This window comes from Echinops telfairi, unplaced genomic scaffold (assembly GCF_000313985.2).
Source record: "Echinops telfairi isolate 266 unplaced genomic scaffold, ASM31398v2 ScPeMD7_7468;HRSCAF=8506_0, whole genome shotgun sequence".
NCBI classification, from domain to species: domain Eukaryota; kingdom Metazoa; phylum Chordata; class Mammalia; order Afrosoricida; family Tenrecidae; genus Echinops; species Echinops telfairi.
In genome coordinates, this window is record NW_022111369.1 from 58,994,817 (window position 1) to 59,022,731 (window position 27,915).

Consider the following 27,915-nt stretch of genomic DNA (forward strand, 5'->3'; position numbering starts at 1 on the left):
ACATTCTTTGTATTAAAAGATTTTCTTTCCTGATGGTTTTCCACAGAGCATTTAGGGCTGTACTCTAGCTATAAGAATGCCTTCTGTTTGTAAATTCATAGGATGGATTTATCTTTTTATTTAGGTCTTGCATAAGCTGCATAAAGAGAACATTCTGGGAATTTTTCCACATTCATTATTTTTATATGGTTTATCACTGTCACGACTCCTCAAAGAATTGTCTAAAATAAGATTATTGTGGATAATTTAATATGTGACTTATGTTTATGAGAATATTTTTTCTTCAGCACTATAGAGGCAAAAACTGACTGACATTTTCTTTGTCATTATAAGCTCATCCTTTATTCACATCTCCTGAATAACAGCTTTTCTCTGTGTGAACACCACTTTTGAAGTTTCTCTCTTAGTTTTTCTTTGTTTGAATCTCTCTTCCTTCAAAAAAATCTTTCATGTTTTCTTTTTTTTTCACCCCTTGGTGCTCCTTCGTGTGTTCTTCATGACCACAAAGCACTCACTAGAATAGAAAATATACTCAATAGAAGTATATTTTCTAACCATGTGGTAAAATGTTATTAAAGAATGTCTAGCTTGGGGTTCCATTCTTTCTTTGCAAGCATATTTTCTACATCTGTACACTGCCTGTCAGACTGTAGTTTCTCATCCCCAGCCTCTGTCTCTCCTCTGGGGTCTGAAGCAACTCCGGGTGTTTGGATGTCCTTAAGCAAGAAACTGCTGCAGAGAAATCAGAGCAGTGCCGTGATATCACACTCACACACACACGTTTGTGTTGGTGCAGCTTTTTCCGATGCTTTTTAAACTGCACATTCATACAAGACTGCAGTGATATTCTAGAATTATAATGGGGATTGAGAGAACTAGATTTTTAAATGCCAACTATGTATGCCTTTGAATACCATAGATGTCTGGCAAATAGATTATACACTCGATATGATCTAACCAGTGACTAAGATTCCAAAAATCCCAAATTCACTGCCATCAATTCAGTGTTGATTCACAGTGGCCCCGGTGGGTTTCTGAGATCGTAACTGTTTATGGGACTAGAAAGTCCACTCTTTCTCCTGGAGCTGCTGGTGGTTTTAAACTTCTGATCATGTGGATCACAGCCCAACTCCTAACCACTACACCACCAGGCTCCAGTGACAAAGACTAACCTTAAAAAAATATTTAGATGGATAACCGTGGCATAAAAAAATTCATAGTTTTTTCATTGGAGAAAGTATGACTTTTGAATGAGTGTATCAAGAAAGAGTATCCTAATAACACCTACTTATCATGAAATTGCTAAAGACTCAGTCTGCTAACCTTTATGCCTAACTGATACTTCCTCGTGTCTCCTTTGATAGAATCTTGCACTTTCTTATGATTTAAACACAAAATAAATTCTGTGATTTTTCAATTAAGGAATTATTCTCTTGCACCTACTTATTATTTGAAAAATTCATTTTTAAGAGTTTTTTATATCTTATATTACTGAAATGCCGGTTCAGTCAATATCTGCTTTGGTGGGTTGTCATGATGATTCTTCTTCATCTCCCAGAGGCTATATTCTTGATCCAAACAGCATTTAGTTACTTTCTTGCATTTTCTCCATGTCACCAACTAAAGATTATGAGGAACAAATGTGTCGTGGAATTGTTGTTGTTGTTAGGTACCCTTGAGCCAGTTGAGATGCCCAGTTACGCTATTCACAACAGAACAGAACATTGCCCGGTCCTGCCTCATCTTCTCAGTTGGTCCCATGTTTGAGCTCATTGTTGCAGCCCCTGTTAATTAATCTTGATGAGATTCTTCCTCCTTTTTTGCTGGCCCACTGCTTGATTGAGCATGATATCTTTTCCAGGGGATGATATCACTGACAACATGTTCAAAGTACCTGAACTCTCTTGTCATCCTTTCTTCTAAGGAGCACTCTTGCTGTACTTCTTCCAAGACAGCTTTATCTGCTCTTTTGTCAGTCCATGGTACATTCAATATTCTTCATCATCATCAAAATACAACTGGCACCCCCTCGCTGGAGGGTTGACAGGAGGAGACGTGCCAATCAGGGTGCAGGATAGCAATGATGAAACATATAACTTTCCTCTAGTTCTTAAATACTGCCCCCCCATCATGATTCTAATTCTACCTTACAAATCTGGCTAGACCAGAGGATGTACATTGGTACAGATAGCAACTGGAAACAGGGAATCCAGGAGAGATGACTCCTTCAGGACCTGTGGTGAAAGGGGTGAGGCCTGGAGGGTGAATGGAATGTGAGGTGGAAAGGGGGAACTGATTACAAGAATCTAGGTATTGTCTCCTCCCTGGGGGAGGGACAGCAGAGAAGAGGGTGGGGGGAGACATCACACAGTGTAACTTATGACAAAACTATAAGTTGTGAATTATGGAGGGTTCATGAGGGAGTGGGGAGTGGGGAGGGAGGGGGGAAATGAGCCACTGATATTAAGGGCTGAGATGGAGGGCAAATGTTTTGAGAATGATGAGGGCAGTGGATGTACATATGTGCTTGACACAATGGATGGATGTATGGATTGTGATGAGAACTGTACAAGCCCCCAATAAAATAATTTTAAAAATACAAATGTACCAATTCTTCAGTCTTCTTTATTAAATGTCCAATTATCACAAGCTTATGAGGGGACTGGATATACCATGGCTTGGGTCAGGCATATCATAGTCCATGAAGTCACACCCTTGCTTTTCAACCTTAAAGGATGTCTTGTGCAACAGATTTACCCCCTGTGATGCATCATTGGATGTCATGACTGCTACTTCCATGATCATTGATTGTGAATCCAATAAAAATGAACACTGTGACAACTTAACAATCTTCTCCATTTATTATGATGTTATCTACTTACCCAGTTGTGAGGATTTTCGGTTTTTTTACACTGAGCTGAGGAGCTCTGGTGGTATTGTGGTTACACATTAGGCTTCATACTGCAAGGGCAGAAGCTCGAAATACCAGCCACTCTGTAAGGAAAATGATGAGATGTTCTGCTCCCATAAAGAGCAATAATCTCAGGAATTCTTCAAGGGCATTTTACCTTGTCCTATAGGGTTGCTTAGAGTCACCATTGACTTGATGACAGTGAGTTTGGTTTCAGTTACATTGAGCTACAGTCCGTATTGAAGGTTGCAACCTTGATCTTCATCATCAAGTGCATCAAGTTCTCCTCACTTTCACCCAGCCACGTGGTGTCATCTGCATATCAGAAGTCATTAACAATCCTAATGCCTCATTTTTCTTCATATAATCCAACTTCTTTGATGATTTTCTCAGCATAGAGATTGAATAAATATGGTAAAAGGATACAACATGTATCCTTTCCGATTTTAAAGACACATGTCTTTCCAATTTTAAACCATGCAGTATTCCCTTGTCTATTCTCACAAGTCCTCCTTGATCCATGAACAGGGTCTGCATCAACACAGTTACATGTTCTGGAATTCCCATTCTTCTCACAGCAATCCATAGTCATGATCCACACCATCAATTGTCTTAACACAGTCAATAAAACACAAGTAAACATCTCTCTGGTATTTTCTGCTTTCAGCCAAGATCCACCGGACATCAGCAATGATATCCCTTGTTCCATGTCCTCTTCTTAATCCAGCTGAATTTCTGTCAATGTCTCATCCACGTACTGTTGCAACAATTGTTAAATGATATTCAGAAAAATTTAACTTTCCTGTGTTAGTAATGATATTGTTCTATAATTTGTCGATTCTGTTTGGTCATTTTTCTTTTCAATGGGTACAAATATGGATCTCCTTCCATCACTTGGCCAAGTATCTGTTTTCAAAATTTATTGGCAAAAACAAGTGACAATTTAATTTCAATTGGGATTCCATCAGTCACTGGAGCCTTGTTTTTGCCTGGTGCCATCAATGCAGTTTGGACATCTTCCTTCAATACCATTGGTTCTTGTTGAAATGCTACCTCTTCATATAGTTGAATGTCTCCTAGTTCTTTTTTTTTTGCTGCAATTATTCAGTGTATTATTTCCATCTTATTTTTGTTTCCTGGATTATTCAATATTTGCCTATAGAATCATCCAATATTGCAACTGAAGGCTTGGATTTTTTTCTTTTTCTTTTCAGTATTTGAGGGATAATTTTGCTGCAAATAGGATTCTTGATTGGAAGTTTTTCTCCCCACATATTTTAAGAGTTTTGTTTAATTAAAGCTTTCATGATTTTGTAGGCACATTTGACTTGTCCTCAGGAAAAGACAAATGCTAAATTATAGCCCTCATGGGCTGACATAAGCTTGCCAATAATAAATACAGGTTCCACTTCTTAGGCCCATATAATGTATTCAGAAATTTAATGATGATTGGATTCAAAAGCCAGCAAGAAAAGAGTATGTTAAGGATTATTTTGAAAAAAAATTTCAAACATTTTATTCGGAACTAATCCTGACACTCTATCATTCCATAGTTCGATCATATCAAGCAGTGCTGTACAAACCCTCCTTCAATCAGTTTCCAGCTCTCCCGCTCATCCCCCAGGAGCCCTTATTCTAATTACTGCCTCTATCGATGCACCTGTCCTGACGTTCATACATCAAAAAGCATAGAAAAATACATAAGAGAGTCAAGAAGGCTACCAACAATGACAATATGAACCAGAGATAAATCCCAATATGAAAAAAACTCACAGAGAATATTTCAAACCAGATCAAGCACAAAGTGTATCAAAAGGGAGATCAAATGACAAAGTTTTAACCATTCAAGTCAGACTTATCATTTTAAGTCACTATAGTCATCTCACCCTTATGCTCTGTCTGATAGCCAGGCTACTCCCATCTCTCAATAACAGTTAGAGGGAAATCACGAGAGGCTTATTCCCCATATAGATTCTGAAAATATATTTTGGGTTTCCACTGTCATCCATTGCACACCAGAATCTTGCAATTTAAGATCTGACACTATCCCCTTTTCACTTTTGTATGATATAATTGACCGTCCTTGGATATTGGCATATATGTTAGTCTGGGTAAACTAGGGGAACAAATCCACAGAAACCATATGTATAAGAGAGAGTTTTATATAAATGGTAAGTGTACATTAAGAAAGCATCCCAGCCCAGTGCTGTCCAAGCCCATAAGTCCAACATTAGCCCATATGTCTTACAACAATCTACAAAGTCCTCATCAATCTCATAAAACACACACAATGATGACGACTGCAGAAGGAAAGCTGAATCCATGAGCATGCAAACATCTCAGCATCCCCACACGGCTGCTCCAGCACCCAGGGCTTCATCAGGGTAGGTCCATGTGGTTTCTCCTCAGGGATGTCTTGAACGAAGTGAGCCTGGCAAGCTGAAGCAGGGAACTGGCTAAGGCAGCTGGCTAAGGCACTTGCACCCTGGTCTGACCATCAGAGAGCACGAGAACTAGAAATGTGAGGCTCACCAAGCCATTTATCTCTCTGCCCTTCAATTAATCCCACATGTGTTTATTGGCCAGGTTGGCACAATAAACCTTAACTATCTCAGTGTACTTCTTCCATATGGGTATAGTTAACGTCTAATTTAGATGGTTACATGTTCAAAAACAAGCTGTTACGATCCCAGGTGCTATTCTTTCTGATAGCTGGGCACCATCTAATTTCTTCACTACACTTTGCTATAGCTCCCATATCATCCATGTTTCCTTCATGAGGGTGAGTATAGAGCAGGGCCATGTAGTAAGAACTACTTGTTCTTAGATTGGAGCTAGGATTAAGTGCAAGTCCAAAATATATTCTAGCATCTATGTTTTTTATCTGTCTCTGGTTCACCTTAGAAACATCCTTGTTATTTTATGATAGAGGATCTTATTGCTTATCTCCCTGGAGCATAAAGACCTTCTGTTTATAATGTCATTGAGTAATTTTAGAATTTGGTATATGTCACCAACACTTGTCTGTCAGTTTGTTGTAGTGTCATGGCTTGCGTATTCCTGTGATGCTGGAAGCTATTTTACTCATAGTTAACATACCACAGGATCATCCATAATGAACATGTTTTAATAGAGTTTTCCTTTGTCAGTGATTGATATTTTTCCCCTAACTGCATGAAATCAGAGAATCTTACTATAATATATCATTACAAATATGTTTTTCTTTTGTAGTCTATCTTGTTTTGGGTGCCCTCAGCTTCTTGGTTAGGTATTTTCTATTCCTTTAAGATGCTGGGGAAATTTTCTTGATTTTTGTACTTTTGTCTCTGTATATTTTGGTTTTTGTTTGATTTGCTCTGGGATCCCAATAAGACATAGGCTATTTTTCTTGATAATGTCTCAAGTCATTGTAGGCTTAAAACTACTTGTTATTCCATTGTTTCCCTAGCTGGTTGTAGTCAGTGTGATTGTCTTCAAGCCCACTGATTTGATTTTACCATTTCTTTCATTCTATTTCTCAGATCTTTTACTATGTTGCCTAATTCTTTCAACTTATTGTCTTCTGGATTCATTTTTCATGTAAAGTTTACTGATTTTCAAATTCTATGGCTTTTATCCCAAGTATTCCCCACATATTTTGAAGTGACTGAAGCACTATTCTTCTGAATTATATTTCTGGCAATTCCAGAGGGACTTTTGCAGTGTGTTCCTTTGGGCTTGGGTAAATTTTGGTTGTTTGTGTTTGTTTTTCTTGATTTTTGTAGTGTACTATGGTTGACTGTTGTTTCCCTTGCATCATGGTACAGCTATTCGTGGTGTGTGGGACTGCTGTGTCTTTTAGGAGTAGTTGGTTTTTTTCTAGTAATGTGGGAGAAGTCTAATAGGAGTCAGGAGGACATCCCCTTACAGTAGGGTCACGGGGAGGAGATGAGCCAATCAGGGTGCAGTGTACCAATGATTAAACATACGACTTTCCTCTAGTTCCTAAATGTTTCCTACCCTCCCCCACACCCCCCATAATGATCCCAGTTCTACCTTACAAATCTGGCTAGACCAGAGGATGTACACTGGTACAGATAGGAACTGGAAAAACAGGGAATCCAGGACAGATGATCCCCTCAAACGGGTGGTGAGAGTGGCGATACCAGGAGGGTAGAGGTAGGGTGGGGAAAAAGGGAAAACCGATTATAAGGATCTACATATAATCCCCTCCCTGGGGGATGTACAACTGAAGGGAGCCGGTAAAGGGAGACTTCAGACAGTGTAAGACATGAAAAATAGTAATAATTTATGAATTATCAAGGGTTCATGAGAGAAGGGAAGCGGGGGTGGGGAAGGGAAAAGATGAGGAGCTGATACCAAGGGCTCAAGTAGAAAACAAATGTTTTGAGAATGATGATGGCAACAAATGTGCAAGTGTGCTTGACACAATGGATGTGTGTATGGATTGTGATAAGAGTTGTATGAGCCCCCAATAAAATGATTTTTAAAAAAGAAATGAAAAAAGGAGTCAGGAAACTGTGTAGATGGGGAAAAATATGGGTAAGTGGATGTGTGGAAGGACAAGAAGAGAGAGATAAAGAAGGTAACAGAAACAAACTAAGGGGGCATGTGATTAGGACAAAAATACGTAAAAATGGGAACATGTATTTTAAGAGGGATAATAAGACTTAATTGTTATCATGTAAATATATTTTATAACAAAAAGGCGAGAGAAAGCAAAGAGAAATCGTGGGTAAGTTGTTGCTGAGATTTTTGCATGCTCATTACGCAGAGAAAGAACCAGGAGGTAGGTACAGGATCTCAGGTGCCACTGCCACCCTGGGGAACTGTACTTTGAGTAGGCAGCTGTTCTTCACTCATACGTTGAGTGCTTTCTTAGATGACGGGCTTATCTTTCGGCACCATCTCTGCCAATTCTGCTGCTATTCTTGACTCTTTCAGGATCTAATTATGTGCTGCTATTATCCATAAAGTTTTCAGCCTCCAATTCCTCTGAAGTGGACAGCCTCTTCCTTCTTCATAGTATATTCCTAGTCTGGAAACTCCATTAAAACATGTTCACTTTGGATGATCCTGTGGTATTTGAACTATGAGTAAAATAGTTTCTAGCATCACAGCAATGCACAAGCCACCACACTACAACAAACGGACAAAGTGGAGGGTGTCGTTGAATAAGAAGGGTTTATATATAGCTTGTTCTAAAGAGTGGGACCACATCATGGGGTAAAGTAGAAATCTATGTAATAGCATATTAGAAAGGACTTATGGTAAGCCTAAGCTCCTGTTAAGTGATTTTTGAGGCTTTCTTTGAATTGGATATTATAGGAACCTGAGGTAATTTTACATTCAGCATCTTAATACTCCTACTCATCACTAATCAACTACATCGTTATCCAATAGATCGACTTATGACCAAATCAAACTTTCAGCCATCAAGTCAATACTACTCACCGTGAGCTTATAGAACAAGGTAGAACTGCCCCTGTGAGTTTCCAAGACTAACTTTTTATGAAAGTAGAAAGCCCAATCTTTCTCCCACAAGTAATTGACAGTTATATTAAAAAATGTAATTCAGCAGTTATTTAATGATAAAAATCTGAAGTTTTGAAATGATGTAATCATTGTTCATTTTAGGATTGAATCCACATCAGAAAATAGTCATCCTCCATTTTGACACATTGTGGAATTTTGCATAATGATTTGGTCTTTGGAACATATTCTTGTCAATAAGGGAGAAGTGAGTATAAATCTTATCTAGAAGGATGGAAGGTTCAGAGTAATATTAAAACTGACATTTGTAAAAAAAGATAAATCATTTATGTTAGCAAAGATATGGGGATATCGAATCATTTTTTGTGTAAATGTTTTTGTTTATGCTAAGATTTGAGTATGGAGTAACCTTGTCTCTTCATTCCTAACATCGTGATTGCAGAGGGCCCTTGTCTGATGCTGGTGTTCTGGAACATGGTTTATGTTCTGTAGCAAATACCAGGTAAGCTCCAAGAACAACAGGTTCAGGAAATAGTACTAAACCAACTCCTTGAAGTCACGGAAACTTTTTTTTTCTCACATTTTGGACATTAAAAAAAATCTTTGTATTAGGGGCTCATACAACTCTTATCACAATCCATACATACATCAATTGTGTAAAGTGCATTTGTACATTCATTGCCCTCATCATTCTCAAAACATTTCCTCTCCACTTAAGCCCCTGGCATTAGATCCTCATTTTTCCCCTCCCTCCCCGCTCCCCCCTCCCTCATGAGCCCTTGATAATTTATAAATTGTTATTTTGTCATATCTTGCCCTGTCTGAGGTCTCCCTTCACCCACTTTTTGGTTGTCCGTCCCCTAGGGAGGAGGTCACATATAGCTCTTTGTAATCGGTTCCCTCTTTCCTACCCACTCTCCCTCCACCCTCCCACATGTTTTGAAGTAACTATACACACAACACTCACATTGTTGTTACGGATAATGTACTTTGAGTCGCCTCTGACTCTGGCCAACTTTTGTAGAAAAGAAAGAAATGTTGCCTTGGCTCATGTCATCTCATGACTTGTGGCATTTTTAAAGTATATTGTTGTGGCTAGTGTGTCAGGTCACCAAAACAATGAAAACAATTCAAAACAAAAACATAGCTTGGTTATAAATGAGATCGATTACAGATCTCTCAAAAAAACCCTTCTTAACCCTTGCAGAATATTTGGATTAAAATGGATTGGCAAGCATCTTCTTACACCTCAATCCCATATTTAATGAGGGAAAAAAGACTATAGGGTGTTGATCTAATATTTCAGTTTTCATGATGTCTCATTTGGATTGATAGATGGTTGACTCAGTGAGGAACTATAAAAGCAAATGCTTTATCTCTGAAATAATTATTTTGACTATCTATTACCTTGACCTACTATTTAGTATTTTATAATTATGTGTTTACATATATCTTAAGCACATGCCAGGGACACTAAGTGTAGAGAATTTTACATACACTGATATAAGCTCTATGAAAACTTGTTGAATGAATCAATGTAAATCTGGTAGCACTTTCCTGCAACGTATACGGCTCTTTATTTCATTAGTCTGCACTGATGACAAAAGGACCTGAGGGTCAGCTTAACTTTTTTCTCAATCAACACAAAGTCATTTATATGTTAATTTAACTTTCGAACTTTATCAGCGCTTTGAATGAGTGAAAGAATAGCTGCAGTAGTTAGGGAGAAAATGATGGGATTTTTCTCTGAAAAATGAAATGGAAATTTTTGAAAAGGCAAGTATGCTTCTCATTTTATGCTTTAATCAGCTTTTTGTTATGCAAGCTATTGGGAAGTTATTCTTACTTTACATGCATGAAAATTAGAGTGTTTCGACACTGCACAGTATATATTTTGCACTGGTTGCTACATTCAAATGAGATTTAGGTATTACTATGTTTACTAGATTATTCTTTATTTTCCATTCATTCATATGCATCTCCTCAACAACTCTTATCCCTTTGTGAATTGAATTTTATTACTATAAGCCTAAGAATTAACAATTAAGGGGCTTCTACCATAGTAACTTCTGGGTTTCTAGTTTCTATTATTTCTGAATCAGACTCTGTGTCTTTCTTCATCTCTTCCTCAGCTTTTGGAATGTAAGAGCCTCAACTGTGTGTAGGTAAAACGGTTTCTATCTCTTGGATCACCTTCTTCTATTTTCCTAAACTATCTTCTCTGTCTGGGCTACTTATTCACTCAGTATTTTTCCTAATTAATTACTTATCACCTAGGATAAATCATCATCATAATCATCTCTCTCTCTCTCTCTCTCTCCCTCTCTCTCATGTGCACATATGCACCCCTAGACTGGCTTCAGAGTCTTCGCTCTGTTATCTGTATATGCCACAATTTAAATTATCTTCGTCTTTAGTGCATTATCAGTTGCTAAACCAATTTGCTCTTCACCCTTTCATTAGTTTCACAAGAGCAAATGCCATGTCCACCATTTTTACTAACACCTCAATAACTAGCAAAAAGTTACACAAAGTACATTGTGGACAGTAAAGAATACAGGTCATCACTGACTTTGTTCCCACATCATGTCAGTTCTGACATAAGAAGAATAAACACTGCCCAGTCATATACCAGCCTCATAATTCTTGTTATGGAATTAATCCCTCTTTTTTTTTGTTCCAGATTATCCAAAGTTTCAAAATTTTGGTTTGTTTGGGTTTTAATTACTCTAACAGGATTGAACTATTCCAAACCCCTGCTTCTGTGTGTGTATTTTTACGTTTAAAACAAAGAATCACTAGTCTCCTCTCTCTCGCTGGGCTTGCTCTCTTGTCCTCCTTCCCTTCCCCTCTCTCCACGTGGACCACCAAGCTGGGCTGAGGAACCATCTGGAGCTGAATCAGAGCCCACAAAGTAATGGTGTAGTCCTCTACACTGCCAAGCCTGCCCAAGACCTCAGACACCAGCCATAAGCTTGGAGTCCCAACTCCACCCCCACTTCCGACATGCTGGCTCTACATTTGACGCTTATTCATCTTTCCTTCACCATGCCAGCCACAGACTGAGAATTCCCATCTTACTTTGGACCTGCTGACTATCATTGCTCCAGTGGATTCAATAAAGTCCCAGAACAACCCACAGAACTAACACTATGCTTGTGTGGGTGTGTAGCACCATAGTACAATTACAATTAAATTCTATTTTAAAATATGCAAATGAAGAGAGGCACTAGGGTACTATTAAGAGGGCAATCAACTCAAAATTTACATGTCTGAGAAACTTCCCTTTAACATACATCAATATCATTCATGAACTAGGAAGCCATGGAGCTTCTCTGATCAAGGCCTTTACAGGGCATGAATTGAATGATGCCCCCTTTTCCTGAGGTCAGCTGACAGCACACAATAGCACGTATACTGGCCTAATAAAACCCACCTAAGAATAATCTCATTAACCATAATCTACCAAATAAATATGGTTTTGTAGCATCATCGAAGAAATTTGAGTCACTGGAGAAATTCCAAAGTTCTAGAAGTGATCTCGCAAGAGCCAAGGACAAAGACACAATTCTTTATGTAAAGTTAGATGATCTATTCCACAGGTTGAGAGAATGGTGGATACATACTTTCTCTCCATCGTTTGCTCTTAACTGTGGAGTTATAATCGTGGATGAGTTGAAAGGATTTATTATTTCTGGCTGAAGCAAAGAATGTGAGTAGGACAGAGTCAGCTTCTCTGTCTCTCTCTCTCTTACTCCCCGCCCCCTCCCCACGTACCACTAGTGCAATTTGAAGAAAATGATGCGCTATTCACTCATCTGCTGAAACCACTTTGGATGTTTCCACGTTTTCTCTACTGTTCATCACACTGCCACAAGCAATCCTGCACAAATGTCTGTGTGAATAGGAATTTTCATCTCCCTGAGCAGAGATACCTGGAAATGGAATTGCTGAATCAGACAGCCGCTCTGGGTTTAATGTTTTTAAGACTGACAAAGTATCTTCCAGAATGACTGTACCATTGACATTCTCAGCATTAATGTGGGAGAATACCAGTTGCTCTGCCTCTTTGCCAGAACTTCATATCATCTGGGGTTGGCACATTTGTTTTGTTTTTTAGATTTTGGTCATTCTCATAGACATGTAGTGTGTTCTCATTTTCATTTAATATGTTTTTATTTAATAGCTAGTCATATAACTATCTTTTCAGGTATTTCTTTGCCATATATATGTCATTTTAATGTAATGTAATATGTTACATTTCATTAGTGTCATATCATTTACAGTCTGGAACATTCAGGCAAATGACAATTCAAATGATATTTTCTTGGCAAAATTATGTCTTTGGAGAATACTAATACCATCTGAGGTAGTTAGTTTATTGTGCCAACCTGGCCGATAAACACATGTGGGGTTAATTGAAGGGCGGAGGGATAAATGGCTCGGTGAGTTCTCAGGTCTCTTGCTTTTTGATGGTTGGACCAGGGTGCAGCTGCCTTAGCCAGTTCCCTGCTTTAGTGGAGAACGCTCACTTCCTGCAAGACATCCCTGAAGAGAAGTCACATGGACCAACCCTGATGCAGCCGTGGGTGCTGGAGCACCTGTGTGGAGACCCCCGCCAGCTATGAGATGATTACCCTTTCACTGACTCAGCTTTGCTCCTGCAGTCGGCATCATTGCATCTGTTTTGTGAGCTGGAGGAGGACTTTGTGGATTGATGTTGGACATATGGGTTAATGGGTTGGACTTGTGGGCTTGGGCAGCACTGGGTTGGGATGTTTTTTTGATGTGCACCTAACCTTTAGGAATGGAAAATACAGGGAATCCAGGGCGGATGAGCCCTGCAGGACCAGTGGTGTGGGTGGCGAAACAGGGAGGGTAAAGGGAGAATGGGTAGGGAAGGGGGAGCTGATTGCAAGGAACTATATGTGACCTTCTCCCTGGGGACAGACAACCGAGAAGTGGGTGAAGGGGGACGTCGGACAGGGCAAGATATGACAAAATACCAATTTATAAACTATCAAGGGCTCATGAGGGAGGGGGATCGGGGAGGGAGGGGAAACATGAAGACCTAATGTGGGGGTTTAAGAGGAGAGAAAATGTTTTGAGAATGATGTACAAATGCATTTTACACAATTGATCTGTGTATGGATTGCGATAACAGTTGTATGAGCCCCTAATAAAATGTTTAAAACAAACAAACAAAAAAACCCCTCTCTCTCATAAAAAAAAGAATCATTAATATATAGATATTATTTCAGTGTTGGAGATAAAACATTGTTAATTTTTATGGTATATACCAAATACAGTTATGTGTACAATATGTATATTTATATCAGTTGTATTTAACTATGTTTGTAAATGTATACATACACACATATATATCATAGGTTTAATATGAGGAATAAAGTTATTTCCATATGTCTGACACAATGAAGCATAATATCCACTATGTTAATATTACTATTATTCAGCATTTGTAAAGTATTTTTGAATTAAGGAATCTTCTCTTTTCATTCTTATGGAAACAAGAAATAAGCTCGATTCTTTTGGACATCAAAGCTAAAAGATTATAGTGACACTTTATGCTTTCGGAAGTCGATAGACAGAAAGTGGCATCTCTGTCGAGTCACGCTGAAACAGACTGTGCGTCAGTGATTGCAGTTAAAAAATCATCGCCCTTCAAGCCTTCTTTGTCTGGACCGAGGAATATTGTCTTCATGGAATCACACTTAAATAGGAAATCTATTCCTGGTGGCGCTCTTTGTCAGTTCCTCTAAACTTCAAAATTGTAGCTGCTCATTTCTAGATCTGATATATTTTCCCACTAAAATTAGTTTTCTTGATAATTCACCCTAGCTACATTTATTTTTATGTATTTATTTGTTTCTTTTCACAAACTATTGTGAGTAAACTAGGAATTTTAGGTATATAACTATTTCAATAAGTGACTGTAGACTATACACATAAGCTATGCCATTATTTCTACATATTTATCAGCAGTCTTTTCTGACTATATTTGACTTAGGGCTCAAAAATCATCAAGGAAAATAACTGGTTATTACATGATTATCTAAGTGGAATAAATGCATTTGAGTACTTGATATTTTTATGACTGTGAGGACATGGTGTACTCCAAATTAGCTACATTTACTCTTATTCTTTGTACCTTGATGGACAAATGTTCTCAGGCTATCTTTCTCCTCTGCTTTACCATGGCTTTCTTTTCGCGTTTGTGTATTTCTCACACTTACCTGAAGAATCACAGGCTGTGGAAGGATTTGTGATTTCTAAAGCTGGTTGAGTTGGACTGATTCATCAGTTTGAAACCACCAACCGCCCCTGGGAGAAAGACAAGGCTCTCCACGTCTGTAGCCAGCGGCATTTCAGACACTCATAGAGGCAGGCCGACTCTGACTTACAGGCTCTGTATGGGTCAGTATTCATCCAAGGACAGTGAGGGCTCTTTGTTTTTTCTTCGGCTTTTGGATTCTTACCAGGGCACAACAATATAATCAAGTTGGGGAACAGTGCTTCTGCCTTTTCTAATTTATGAAGTTAATAAGTTAGTGTCTTAAAGATGTTAAGCCTTTGAGTAAATATTATTCAGTATTCAGTTCCATAAATATATAGATTAATGGATTACATCATGCTACCTACCAGCAATGCTGAAAAAAGCTTAATATAGGGACATGATTTTTATCTAAAATTAAAAATATACACAAAGAATAAAGTACCTATAATTAATAAGTTCTAATTCTTATCCTAGGCTACTTCTCTGTGGTAACTAGAGGAGGTATGGTAAGATTCAGGTTGTGCTTGTTTCCATTATGAGGTGATTTTTTTTTTTTACCTGTAACAGTGCTGCTGGGTTTATTTGTACAAACCGCACACGATGACACCAGCGCCATGCAGGCGGCAGCCCAGGACTCTCAGCAGTCCCTCTCGCCCTCACACGGAGAACTCTACTTTGTGGGAGCCTGGGCACCTTTGGGAGCTAGAGCCTGGGCGCCTTTGGGAGCTTTTGCTGGAATTGAGGCCTTGGCTGGAGGGTCAGCCTTGCTTTGTGCCTTGGCCTTGCACCACAGAGCCTCAGACCCTTGGCAATACGCGCCTGAGCCGACTTGCCAAGCTTGGGGTGGGCAGCGTAGGCCAGTCTGCTGAGTTAGTGATTGACGCCCATTGGGATCTTGGTCTTGACCTCCTTGGGCTTCACAAGATCCTTGATGGCCTCAGCGCGAGCAGCTGCTGCCTTGACGTCGTTGACTTGCATTTTCTTCAGGCCCTTCTTGTTGTGCTTCTTGGTGAAGCACATGTTCCTCAGGAACTTGGGGTGCACCCCCTTAAGAGATTCGTGTCGTGGTGATGGGAGTTTGTTGATGCCATTTCGGTGCCACTTCCAGGATTGGTTGTACGTGGTGTGGTTCTTGGATGTGGCCAAGTCTGCACCGAGGGGACAAGTCTGCACCGATGCCTGCTGCTCCCGGCGGCATCATGAGTTTTTAACGTTATTTATTCTTCCAGCTTTCTCCGTCTAGCATCTTGGTAGAACCCTGGTAGACAGGTGTCCTCTTCCCACCTGGCATAGGTGGAGGTAGTTGTGATAGCTCTGGAGCACGGACTTGTAGGTGGTCTTGTCGTCTTCTCCGCCCTCACTTCAACTTCTCTCTTTGTGGCAGTTAGGTGATTTTATGTCAATCTGAACCTTCATAAAATTGTACAGGTGGAATTCAACCTGTAAATCATGTCACAGCCGGATTATACCTCCTTGGGGGTGTGGTCGTCTTGTAAGTGAGGAACCTGTGAACCCCTCTTTCTCTGTTCTTTTGCCTTCTTGTTGTTGGGGCTCTGCTGCATAGCCCGAGAGCTGTGAGGCCCTGCCATGCTCCCACCGACCCGGCTCTGGGCCCCTGTGACTGTGCACTGCTGGCCTGTGATTTCCCTGCTTCCATGTTCAGCATTCTGCATCCCTGGCATGCAGCTGTGTGAGTCTAAAGAGGGGCTTCATGGACTCGCACCGAACTTAGTGACTTGAGTTGGACTGGGCTTGGATGTCTTCTTGATATCTAATTACTTCTTGAAATAAATCTCTTTCTTATAAATATGTGTTTGTCCGGATAGACTAGAGAAACAAATGCATGGATGCTCACATGTGTACAAGAAAGAGCTTTATATACAGGAGCAATTGAATATTGAGAAAATGTCCCAGCCCAGTCCAGATGAAGTCATAAGTCCGATTTTAGCCCATATGTCTGACACCAATCTATACATTTCTCTTCAGACTCATGCAACACATGCAATGGCACTGAATGCAGGAAGACCCCAGGCCAGTGGGTGGAAAGTCTTGTGGATTCAGTGGTGGTGTACACATCTCAGCGCGTGGGTCTCCACAGAGCTCCTCCAGCTCCAAGGCTCCAGCAGAGTTCCACGTGTCTTGTCAGCAGAAATGTCTCTCAGGGAGTGAGCATGTGTCCTGCCTCCAGTGAGCTATTTATCGCTTTAGTGCCTTCAATGACATCATCAAGCTGTGACCTGATTGACAGACTAAACTCCACCCCTTCACTCTTAAGAGTCTCAAATTGATAACAGATTATATGAATACTACAGCATAGATGAAAATCACTGGATTTGTTTCTCTAGACAAGCCTGCCTATCTTTAGACAGGAGTACTTTAAACAATATTCTCCTGTGAAAAAAGAAGTCAATGCTGAATCCCTCAGGATTCCCACTGTAGGAAATAAGGAAAAAATAGTTTTCTTCCTTTTTTCTTTCAGTCTATACTCAAACAACCAGACCTCTAATCATCATTAAATTAATTGCTTCATATTGCATTATAAAGTAAATTTTATAACAAATGTAAAGTGGATATTTTTTAAGGCAAGTTATTGATAACCAGCTCAATTTTTTCCCCCTGAGGCATTAATTTAAAGACATTTACAAACAAATTATATTTAAGTAATTTTGTGAGATTAATCTTAACTATCTAAGTAAAGCATTAATTTCAATGTATTTGTTATTAATTAAACCATGGCAGATATACCAAGTTACTGTTACTATCATTGCAATCTTGAGTCCTCTTGTTCTTTCCTATAATTAATTACAGATATAATTTTCTAACTGGATTCTTCTAGTATCTTTTTCTTCTTTATGTATCATATATATATAATTATAGAGAAGATATAGTGTTATTTAATTTTTGACATAAAATATAATTGTTGTGCAACTTTCTCCTGTTCATCAACTCAATTATAGGTCTTTAAAGCTGGATGTAAACTTCATTACTTTTAAGTTCTGCTAGTACATGAACATTTACCTTATTCATTTTATCTGTAGTACTATATTCTATGACAAACTGTCCATTCCTCCGTTAATGGCCATGTAGGTTGGTTCCATCCATATTTTTAAACTATTACAACTAAATGCACAAAAATCACTCTGGAACATGAACATGGCTCCTAAAAGTCAGGTGCAATTATTTCTGGAGGATAGATGTGGAGCAGTGAAAATGGCGAGCCATAGAACACACAAAATGGGTTAAAAATTTCAAAAGCATTTAATACACAACTTTGATTATTTTATGGGAGAAAAAGAATTTCATCCAAGTTGAGATAATGTAAAAAATCTAGTAAATAACAGTGTAATATATTACATAAACCAAAATTGTATATTCAATCCATATTCTTTTCTGATATCCTATAAACTGCTTCAAACAGTATTAAGACTAGTCTCTCTTTGGAGCAGAATTTCCTCTTTTCATCTCAGTATGGGTGTTAATTGGTTTTTGAATCTGATTATTGATATAAATTGGACCAACAATAAAATAACTAAGTAACATCTCTTTTCCACAGTTCATTGTCAAGAAAAAGCTGAGAAGTTCCCATGAAGCCAACATTTAATGTATCTTCTTAGAAAGGAGGCAAAGAGACCAAAAAAGCAAAACAAATTAAACAGACATCACTGCCGACTTGTTAAGGAAACCTTTTCCTATAGTGAGTCTCTCAGGTTTGGGATTGCAGAGAAGAGTCTTCAAACATATTCAGGTTCTCAGTGCACTTAAATGCATTCATTATTACTACATTTAACAAACGAATTTCAGTTGATATTGTATCAGGAAATGATGGTGTGGTCATGAATAAAATTAACTTGGGTTCCTTATTCTGACGGAACTCAAATTGTAATAGAAAAGCAATAGATAAAAATAGATCATATAATTTCAATTATGATGAATACCATCAAGTAATGTGGAATACTATAACAAGTTTTAACAAAGGTCCTAACCCCAGAAGGTAAGGCAAGGATAACAGGGGAGGATATGAGGGATATTAATTTAATGAAGTCTAGAAGGGCAGGTTCAAGTTATTCAAGCAAAGGCATGAGGCCCTAAGGGAGCAGAGTTAAAATGGCACTTCATGTACAGAGAAGAGTGTGTAAAATACCTAGGGGGGAAAAATCATTATTTAAGATGTTTATTTAGCTTTCTATAGTTTTTATGATGAAAATTTCAAACTCATATCAAAATAACGGCATATGCAAGGATAAGTAAGAGTACTGCTACTATGACTCCTTGTTCGTAGTCTGATCTTAGTTTAGAAGATCTTTTGGAATGTGGTCACTTTGGGTGACCCTGCTGATATTTGAAATACCAGCGAATAGTGACACACAAGCCACGACGGCAGTCTGACAAACTGACAGACAAGTGGTGACGGAGGAACAGGTTGTCCAATTTGAAAGGATTAGCCATTAAAAGCCTATAGATTGCATCAAAACACTGTCAATACTAAAGATCTCATGAATTCAGAATGTTGTCTGAGATAGTACCAGAAGATGAGGTTGTCAAATCCCCAAACAAAACCCATCGCCAGTAAGCCAATTCCAACTCACAGAGACCCAAATACGAGGAAGGAAGAGCTGTTGTCACCACATGGAATCTACCACGGGGAGCTGGAGGGGAATCCAGTTCATTTGCTAATGTGGCCTGACGCAAAATGAGAAGAAACAGCTAAAAATATCGATTGATAATAGGAACTGGGATTGTTTAAAGTAAGAATCTAGGAAAACTGGAAATTGCCCCAAATTAAATGCAACACTAGAAGATTGATATTCTCTGCATTAGTAACCTGAAATGGACTGGTTCAAGTTCAAATTAGAAAAATCACATGGTTTACTATGCCAGAAATAACAGATTTAAAAGGAATGGCGTTGCATTTATCACCAAAAAGGACATTTGAAGCTCAATCGTTATGCTATCTATGACAGGATAACATGTAATATCTAAAGTAATAGAAAGAAATCCGGCCCATAAACTATTATTTAAATTTAGACACCAACCACTAAAGCTAGTGTTGAACACAATGGAAGATACCTGCTGTGTGTAGGGTCATTAGTTGGAAAGTGCTCTAAAGCATCCTACAACACCAACAACTAGAACTCCAGTTTATGCATGCCTGGAGTAATTCCAAACAAAATGTGATATATATATAATTTTTTTCTATCTCACAGTAAATACACTTGTCTTTGCTTTTTGTGTCATGGAAAACAAAGAGCTGAGGTCAGGATTAATATACCTTTGACAAAACTCAAGTGGACATCTTCCAAAACATTAAAGTTTTACAACAACTTTCCAGGAGTGCTCCCTCACCTAAGGCAACCGCTTTGAGGTGCGTCAAGCACCTTAAATAAGACCAGAGAGACCTCAGAAATGAGTTCAAGGCAGAAGGTTATGTTGACTGGCTTTGGGGATTCCAAAGGGACAATCTTGATAGAATTTTTCCCCTGAAGGACACAGAACAATCATGGAAGCTTATTACGAAGAAGTTTTCAGAAAATTGAAAATGCATTGGTGAGAAAACGGGCCAGAAAAGCTGCGCTAAGGATCTCCCTGCTCATAAGCGTACAATGGCTCATTCTTTGAGCATAGGTAGAACTGCCCTATGAGAATTTTATTAAGAAATTTTAGCCTTTATAATCTGCATTATATTATGTTTTAATATAATATAGTTATTACTAGATAATAATATATAACATTTACATAACATATAACACGTGCTTTTAAATACTTCTTTGAGTAAAAAGTATTTAAAATGGTTAATTTAAATGAGTTCTGGAATCCTTGGAGGTACTGTCAGATGAATCTTAGACTGCTAACCACAAGGTGCGTGGTTCAATTCCACCAGTCCCTTTGAGGGTCTATTTAATAAAAGAAAGATGAGGCTGTCTGATCCTGTGAAGATTTGCAGCCTTTGAAACTCCATGCAGGTTCACTATGGGTCAGAATGGACTTGATAGATGTGAGTTCTTTTTTTCTTTTTTTTCTTGCATACTACATTTTAATTTTAGATAAAAACATAAAAGATGCATGAGGAGATTAATAACTAATTTTTACAATTTGGAGAATTAGATACTAGAGAAGGTTATGAGAAATACACATGCATCCTCCCCTTGCCAACATTCTCTACCACCACCGCTACCATGGAGGAGGCTTCATGAGCCGTAGTACTTGGTGAGAGTCTCATCTACAGGCTTCAGGACTTTCTTGTCAGGCATATTCACCACCCAGCCTGGAGCAAGACCAAAGAAGATCTGCCGTGGATCCTTTCGGGCGCGGAGCATTTTGAAGCGTTCGTCTTCCGTGATATCAGGCAAACTATAACCGTGCTTCTTGGCGAGTTCAAGTCTAGCTTCAGGAAATTTGGCAGTATCTGCCAGATCACCACGATTTCTTGCATCGGTATGATATTGGATACTTTTTAAAAGTTTTAAAAAGAAATCCAAACTGAGATTCTGCATTGTTCTCTTCACTTAGATTTCTTTGTCTACTGTTAAGAGGATTCACTTTAGTAACTGATGATAGATCTTACTGTTTCTGCCTAACTTTTGAACAAGCGAGACCCAGGCTAGGGTTTAATTTTCTATCCATGGTATAGTCCTCAGGTTCTGGAGGCCCATCTTGCTCTGTTAAGCATATGTCAGGCTATATGTCACAAGCCTCTTTTTGTTTTGTGTTTGTAACTCTAGATCTTACATATAGTGTTCTTTATATTTAGAAATTACACTAACCATTGATAATCTCAGGGGTAATTATGACTTTGAATATGCAAGCTATTTAAAATGAAGCTTTTTTTGGTTTGCTTATTTAAGACAGGTCTATTTAATAAAACTACTTTGAAAGTAGAGTTCTTATCTTGGTAATCTTTTAAAATGAAAAAAAGAAAATCTGTAACAGTCTTTATGTACACAGCTAATATTTGCATTTCTCTTATTGTTGTTGTTTTTTAATAGAAATTTTGTGCAAACCTGTCCCATTCTTTCTACATCGACAGCCCATTCCAAAACGAATATTTCCACGTGAGTTGTTTCATAGTGCCAGATAGAATGATTCTATAATATTCTAAATTCACATTTTATTATTTTCCTTCATTTTATATCTCCATATCAAGGACACACACACACGCAAGACAATCATGTAGATGAGGGAGACCATCAGCACGAGACCATAGGTTTCCCAAGGATTCACAACCATGTGGCTAATTATAGACTTGGCAAACAACGGTTATTGTCCTAAAACCATGACTGGAAGCAGACTATTTCATCCCTGTTGCAGGTAGTACTACAGAAGTGAGAATGGGACCATGACTGGGATATGACCACAGTTGCAGAAAGAAAGGTTTGTAATATTGATTCTGGAGCCCTTGCTTAGGTTAGGCCTTATGACCATGTGGGTCTGCTTCCCTAAATTACACTAATTCATATCGGCGCTAGCCCCTAATGTCAAAACTGGCCCTCGCTGAGGTGCCTTGGGAGTCATTGCTGCTTTTGTTAGGTGCCTTCGTGTTGGTTCTGACTCATAATGATCCTATCCACCCAGAGTGGAACACTGCCTGGTCCTGCGCCAGCCTCCCACCCATTGTATGTTTGAGACCGGTGTTGCAGCCAGGGCATCAATTCATTTTATGGAATGTCTTCCACTTCTTTGATGTCGCTCCACTTTACCAAGCCTGATATCCCTTCTGAGGGACTGACCTCTCCAGAGACAATATACGAAGCACGAGAGAAGAAGTCTCCGCATTCAAGGAGGATTCTGGTTGTGCATCTTTCACGACGGATTTATTAGCTCCTCTGGCAGTCCATGGTACTCTCCATATTCTTCAACAACTCCATAATTCAAGAGCCCAGGCGGCATTGTGGTTAGATGCCGGGCTCCTAACTCCAAAGACCAGCGGTGTGAAGGAGCTCGACAGGAAAGAGATGGGACTGTCTACTCTTGTAAAGAGCTGCAGTTTCTGAAGCCCATACGATGTCAACCTTGTCCTAGAACGTCTCTACGAGTCGGCATCGCCTTGAGGGCAGTGAGTTTGGTTTTTATTTTTATGTTTGGAGTCACAGTAATTATTTTCAAGCACATTCTGCTCGAGGGCAACGCTTTTGTACTGCAGGTTAATGACCAGAAACAACCCAATAGAGGCTGAATTTCTGTCATGGCTCAAAAATAGAGTTGGGACCCTCACCATTGGAAATTAGATTTAAACTCTAATGCATTCTCTCCTTTAATCCGTGATTTACACAAAAATCCTTTGACTGGTGTACTTCTTTTGTATGGATTAGTGAAGTCTCCTTCAGATGAAACACGTTTTAGGACAAGACTTGAAGACCCCGGTTGTTTTCCTTTCTGATAAGCGGCCACCATCTAATTCTTTACTAGCGCAACTTACTACTGAACTTTACTAGCGCAACCAAATCTTTATATAGAACACAAATCTTTAGTGACTGCCTCATGAAGAAAAGTATCAAGCAAGGCTATGTCTTAAGAAATAGTTGTTCTTTTATTAGGCCTTTCACCTAAAGGGGGGAGCTCAAGTCCATTTACAGAATGGACGCGCGTGTGTGTGTGTGTGTGTGTGTGTGTGTGTGTACGTGTATTACTCACTGCCATCTAGTTAAACTTGACTCATATAGATCATGTGTCCATTATCTGGTGGTGCTATGGGGTAGGTAGTGGGTTGCTAACCCCAAATCAACAGTTCAAATGAGCCATTGTGAGTGAGCTAGATTCAGCTCTCTGCTCCCCCAATGATTTACTGTCTCTGAAACTCGGTATGGCTCACTCTCGGGTGGAATGGCTCAGTGCCACTTCCTTTGGTTAGTGATATATATATATAAATATATATATGGTTTTTACTATTAACATAACATTACTAATATCCTCTTTAATAAATATTCCTTACAACTTCATAATTTAATTTTTGCATAATATATAGTAGTATGTATTTAACCAAAATTTTATTTAAATATTTTCCAATTTTAAGTATGTAAGTAGTTGCAGCTTTGTGCTATTTTTAATAATAGTACAATAAATCTCTATATAGATGGATATTTGTGTGAATATCCAAGTTTTTCCAACAGTTAAACCTAGAATTTCATTCCTACATAAAATAATAAACATTCTTGATAAACATTTTGAAATTGTCCTCTAGAAATAATGTACCTATCTTTAGTTTGATAGATGATTTTTCTTTATTATTCACGTATTAAAAAAGCAAAGGTGGTCAGCTCTTTTAAAAGAAATCTCTACTATGACAGAGATTCCTATGAAAGTTTTAAAAATGTGACCTGTTTTGTAAATAAAAAGTCAGGGATTAAAAAGACAACGTTCCCCCGTCTTTAATTAGCTTACTTGATTCTTTTGTGACTTTCAGTGCTTGCCGCTGTGTTTTTCTCTCCTGATAGTTTACTTGCTTATGTTACAGCTGCATAAATGGACCTCTAAATCTTTTGTTTGTTATATTTGTGGAAATTCATGTTCTTCTTTACTACTTGGCAGCATTAACATTTGGAAAGAAATAAATATTTGATAAATAATGTGGACAAACTATTTTTTAAGCAGAGTCTGGCAGCGTAGAGGACTTGGGGTTAGTGTTAAACCTTTAGTTGAGAAACTCTATAAAAATCCCCTCAGGTAGATTTAAGAAGAAACCACAGGGCAAGAGCACTAATTAAAAAATGATGTAAGCCTCTTTAATCATACCAACAACGAAAGTAACTACTAAGAAATAAATGAAAATGAAATGGTAAAAAATAAAAGCAGAACCCATATTTCTAATAAAGAAGATGCAATGTTATTCAAATAGATAAATGGGTAATATATGTATATTCAGTATTCTGATGCACAAAACCAAAAATGGAATAATAATCTAAAATTAGTTTCTGTGATTGATATTTATCTTAACTAACTTAATATTCTAAAATACAGAACTGTTTTGTTGTAAGATATAATTCAAATATGATTGAAATTTAGGTGCTGTTCTATTAAAAAAAGATGCTGCCTTTCTATTTAGCATGTGTTGACTTTTAGAGCCCTTCTGTTTACTTATTTTTGGTTATTTTTGCTTCAAATGAATTTATCTAAATTATTCAGAGGTCTAATCTTATATTCCATGATCATCCATCCAACCGCGTAGAAAAACAAGGATGCTGTTCTACTGTTTAGTAGCTCTTGGCCTGAAACATGGGTGGAATGAACTGCTATGGTGCCCACACTAATATCACCCAGGTCCTAATGATGGATGACCATAACACAATCTCTTTCCTAAGCCACAGGCTGGTGTATCTAACTGCCAGTAAAAATCTCACAACTCGTGGTCAGGCTATGAGTCCATATGTCAGAAATGAAAGGGATCTTCATATTTTTCCGATCTGCTCCTCCTTGAGGATTCCCTGTCTTTGCAAGATCACTAGTTTCATTCTGTTAGTAGCATTCTGCCATCCCTTATTTCTGTGATCACATAGATCTAATTATTTCCAAACAATCATTCCTCAATTATGCTTTAGAAGCCTCTCTAATTTGCTTCTTTTTCTCTCATTTTAGTAGAATTTCCCTAGGATTAGCTATCCTCATGGATGGCCTCACTCTTTTAAGAACTTCCCAGTTTGCCTATCTTTTCTTTACCTCTCACTATAGAAAGCCATATTAGATGCTCAATAAATGTCTGTTACAATTCTCCCCCTTCTATATTTCCACCACATTCCCAACTACTAAAATAACTTTAGAAAATGTTATTTTTTATACATCTTATAGAACCCCCCATCAATGCGCTTTCCACATTTTTCTTTTTATCTTGCAAAGTGCAAGTAATTCCCTAGGAGAAGCTGCCCTGCCAGAGGTGGAGTGTTAAATTAAAGGAATGGTGCTCATTGGTGATTGTGGGATGAAGGAAAGGGAGTTCAGAAGAAGAGAGGAGACAGACTGAGCATCCTCTACCTGGATGCAAAAGAACAGCCACCTCCTGCTCAGCCTTTCGACCTCCTTATTTATCTTGGTCTTTCTCTTAACTCTATAGATTAAGGGCAGAGTTACTTCTTACTTAGCAATGGAGACAAAAATAAGTGCTAAAATGTAGCCAAGCTTGGTGCCTGCAGTGCACTACTAAACTCTAGAAAAGCTTTTTACTAGATTTTTCATTCCAAACCAAGCTCATTGCTATAGAATCAATTGTGCCTTGTGTTTCCACCTGTTACCGAGTACAGCTTCTCCTTAAGGTTTTCTTGGCTGTAACCTTTACTAAAGTAGAACTCCGGGCTTTTGTTACATGTGCCACTTGGAACACCAACCTTTGTGGTGATAGTCAAGTATGTAGTTGAGCATAAATTAGTGGAGCTATCCAAGGACTCTCTATGTATTTATCTTTGCCATAATTACACACTACACAAGTACAACACACCAAACAAACAAGCAAACACAAAACAAAGCAAAACCTTATGGCTATTGAGTCAATTCTGGCTCATAGCTACACCACAGGGCAGAGTAGAATTTTACCATAGAGATGTAAAGCTTGGAGATCTGTACCAAAGCCGACTGTACCATCCACATCCTTCAGTTCAGCTGATGGGTTTGACCACATACCTTTGGCTTTAACAGTCTAATATGTAACCCAATGAGCTACCAAGGTTATTTTACATCCACAAAACAAAAACCAAACTCCATGCCATTAGTTGATTCAGACACTATATAAGGTTTCTGAGACTGCATATGTTTAGAGGAATAAACGACCTCATTTTTCTCCTGGTCAAAGCTACATATCATACCATCGCCACTGCCATAGAATTCTGAATCATAGCAACCCATATCAACACTACATGACATATTAGAACTGCCTATTTTGAGTTTCTTTCTTAAAAAAAATTTTTTAATTTTTAAAATTTATTTTTTTGTTTATTTTTTCTTTCATTTGGAAAGTTTCACTGGCATATTCTTTACATATCATAATTGCTCAATCTTATTGAGATCTGTGCAATCATCTCCACCATCGATTTCAGAACATTTTCTCCTCAGACCCTTAGCTCCCATTCCCCTCCCCCTTCTTCCCTTGCCAGGCCCCGAGCCAGTTACTGTCACTACAGATCTATAGACACCTCTATAGACAATCTGTAGGCCTATCCTGCATTCCATGTATGGAAATTCATCCAAAACTAAACAGTCATACAAAACCAGACAGACAAAGCAAACAAAAGTAAATCCAACCCCAATGACTTGACAAAGCGGAAAAAAAATCTATCAGAAAATATTAAAAACTGAAATTTAACATGGATCCCAAGGGAGATCAAATAATAGGGCATTGCTTTTGAACCAAGTTACATCTGCCATAATTGGCTTGGCATTGCTCTCAGTCTGACAGCAAGTATATTCACTTGCCTTCGCTATGTTCAGAGGTGATTCGCTGAAGACTTCAGCCATGTGGGGGTCCTGCAGATGAATATTTAGCTTTCCTTGTCACCATAGCATTCTGAAAACTCCGTGGTCACCATTTCATCTCTGATGAAATACTATGCCCTGTGGTAGTTACATAATATGGAGTCAGTTTGGGACTTGAGAGGATTAAGAGAGAGGGGTGGAGTCTAATTTGTCAATTGGGTCATAGCCAATGAGGCCTGTGTGGGCATGGCCTTCCCCTGTGGCAAGGCATTCTGGGAAATACTGTATTTCCTCATTGAAGGTAGAAAACGAACTCATTCTTGGCTCACTCCCTGAGAGATGCTCTGCTGACAAGACAGATGGCACTACACTGATAGGCCCTGTGCCCTGGGAATTGGAGGTGCCATGTGGAGACCCCTCCCAGTGCTGAGATACTTCTACTACCACTGGATCAACAAGACTTTGCACCCACTGGCCTGTGATCTTCCTGCATTCTGCGCCATTGCATGTGTTTCATGAGTCTGAAGAGAATTTTATAGATTGATATCAGACATATGGGCTAATATCAGACTTATGGACTTGATTTGGACAGGGCTGGGATGTTTTTGCAATATTCAACTGCTCTTATATATAAAGCTCTTTTCCTATACATGTATGAGTGCCTATAAAATTTGTTTCTCTAGTCTAACCAGACTAACACATGCACTACTTTATATTTGGATTTTATTATTTACAATCCTTGGATAACACAGACTGGTGTGCTTTTACGAGGCGGACTTAGTTGGCACCCCACTTAGATTGCTCCTTGTTTGAAGACGTCTTTAGG

General features: G+C 38.5%; 1 pseudogene; it reads right to left on the bottom strand.

Moving 5' to 3' along the window:
* Positions 1-15,315, bottom strand: part of LOC123520978 — a 165,243-nt pseudogene extending 149,928 nt beyond the window's left edge.
* Positions 15,316-27,915: the final 12,600 nt, after the last annotated feature.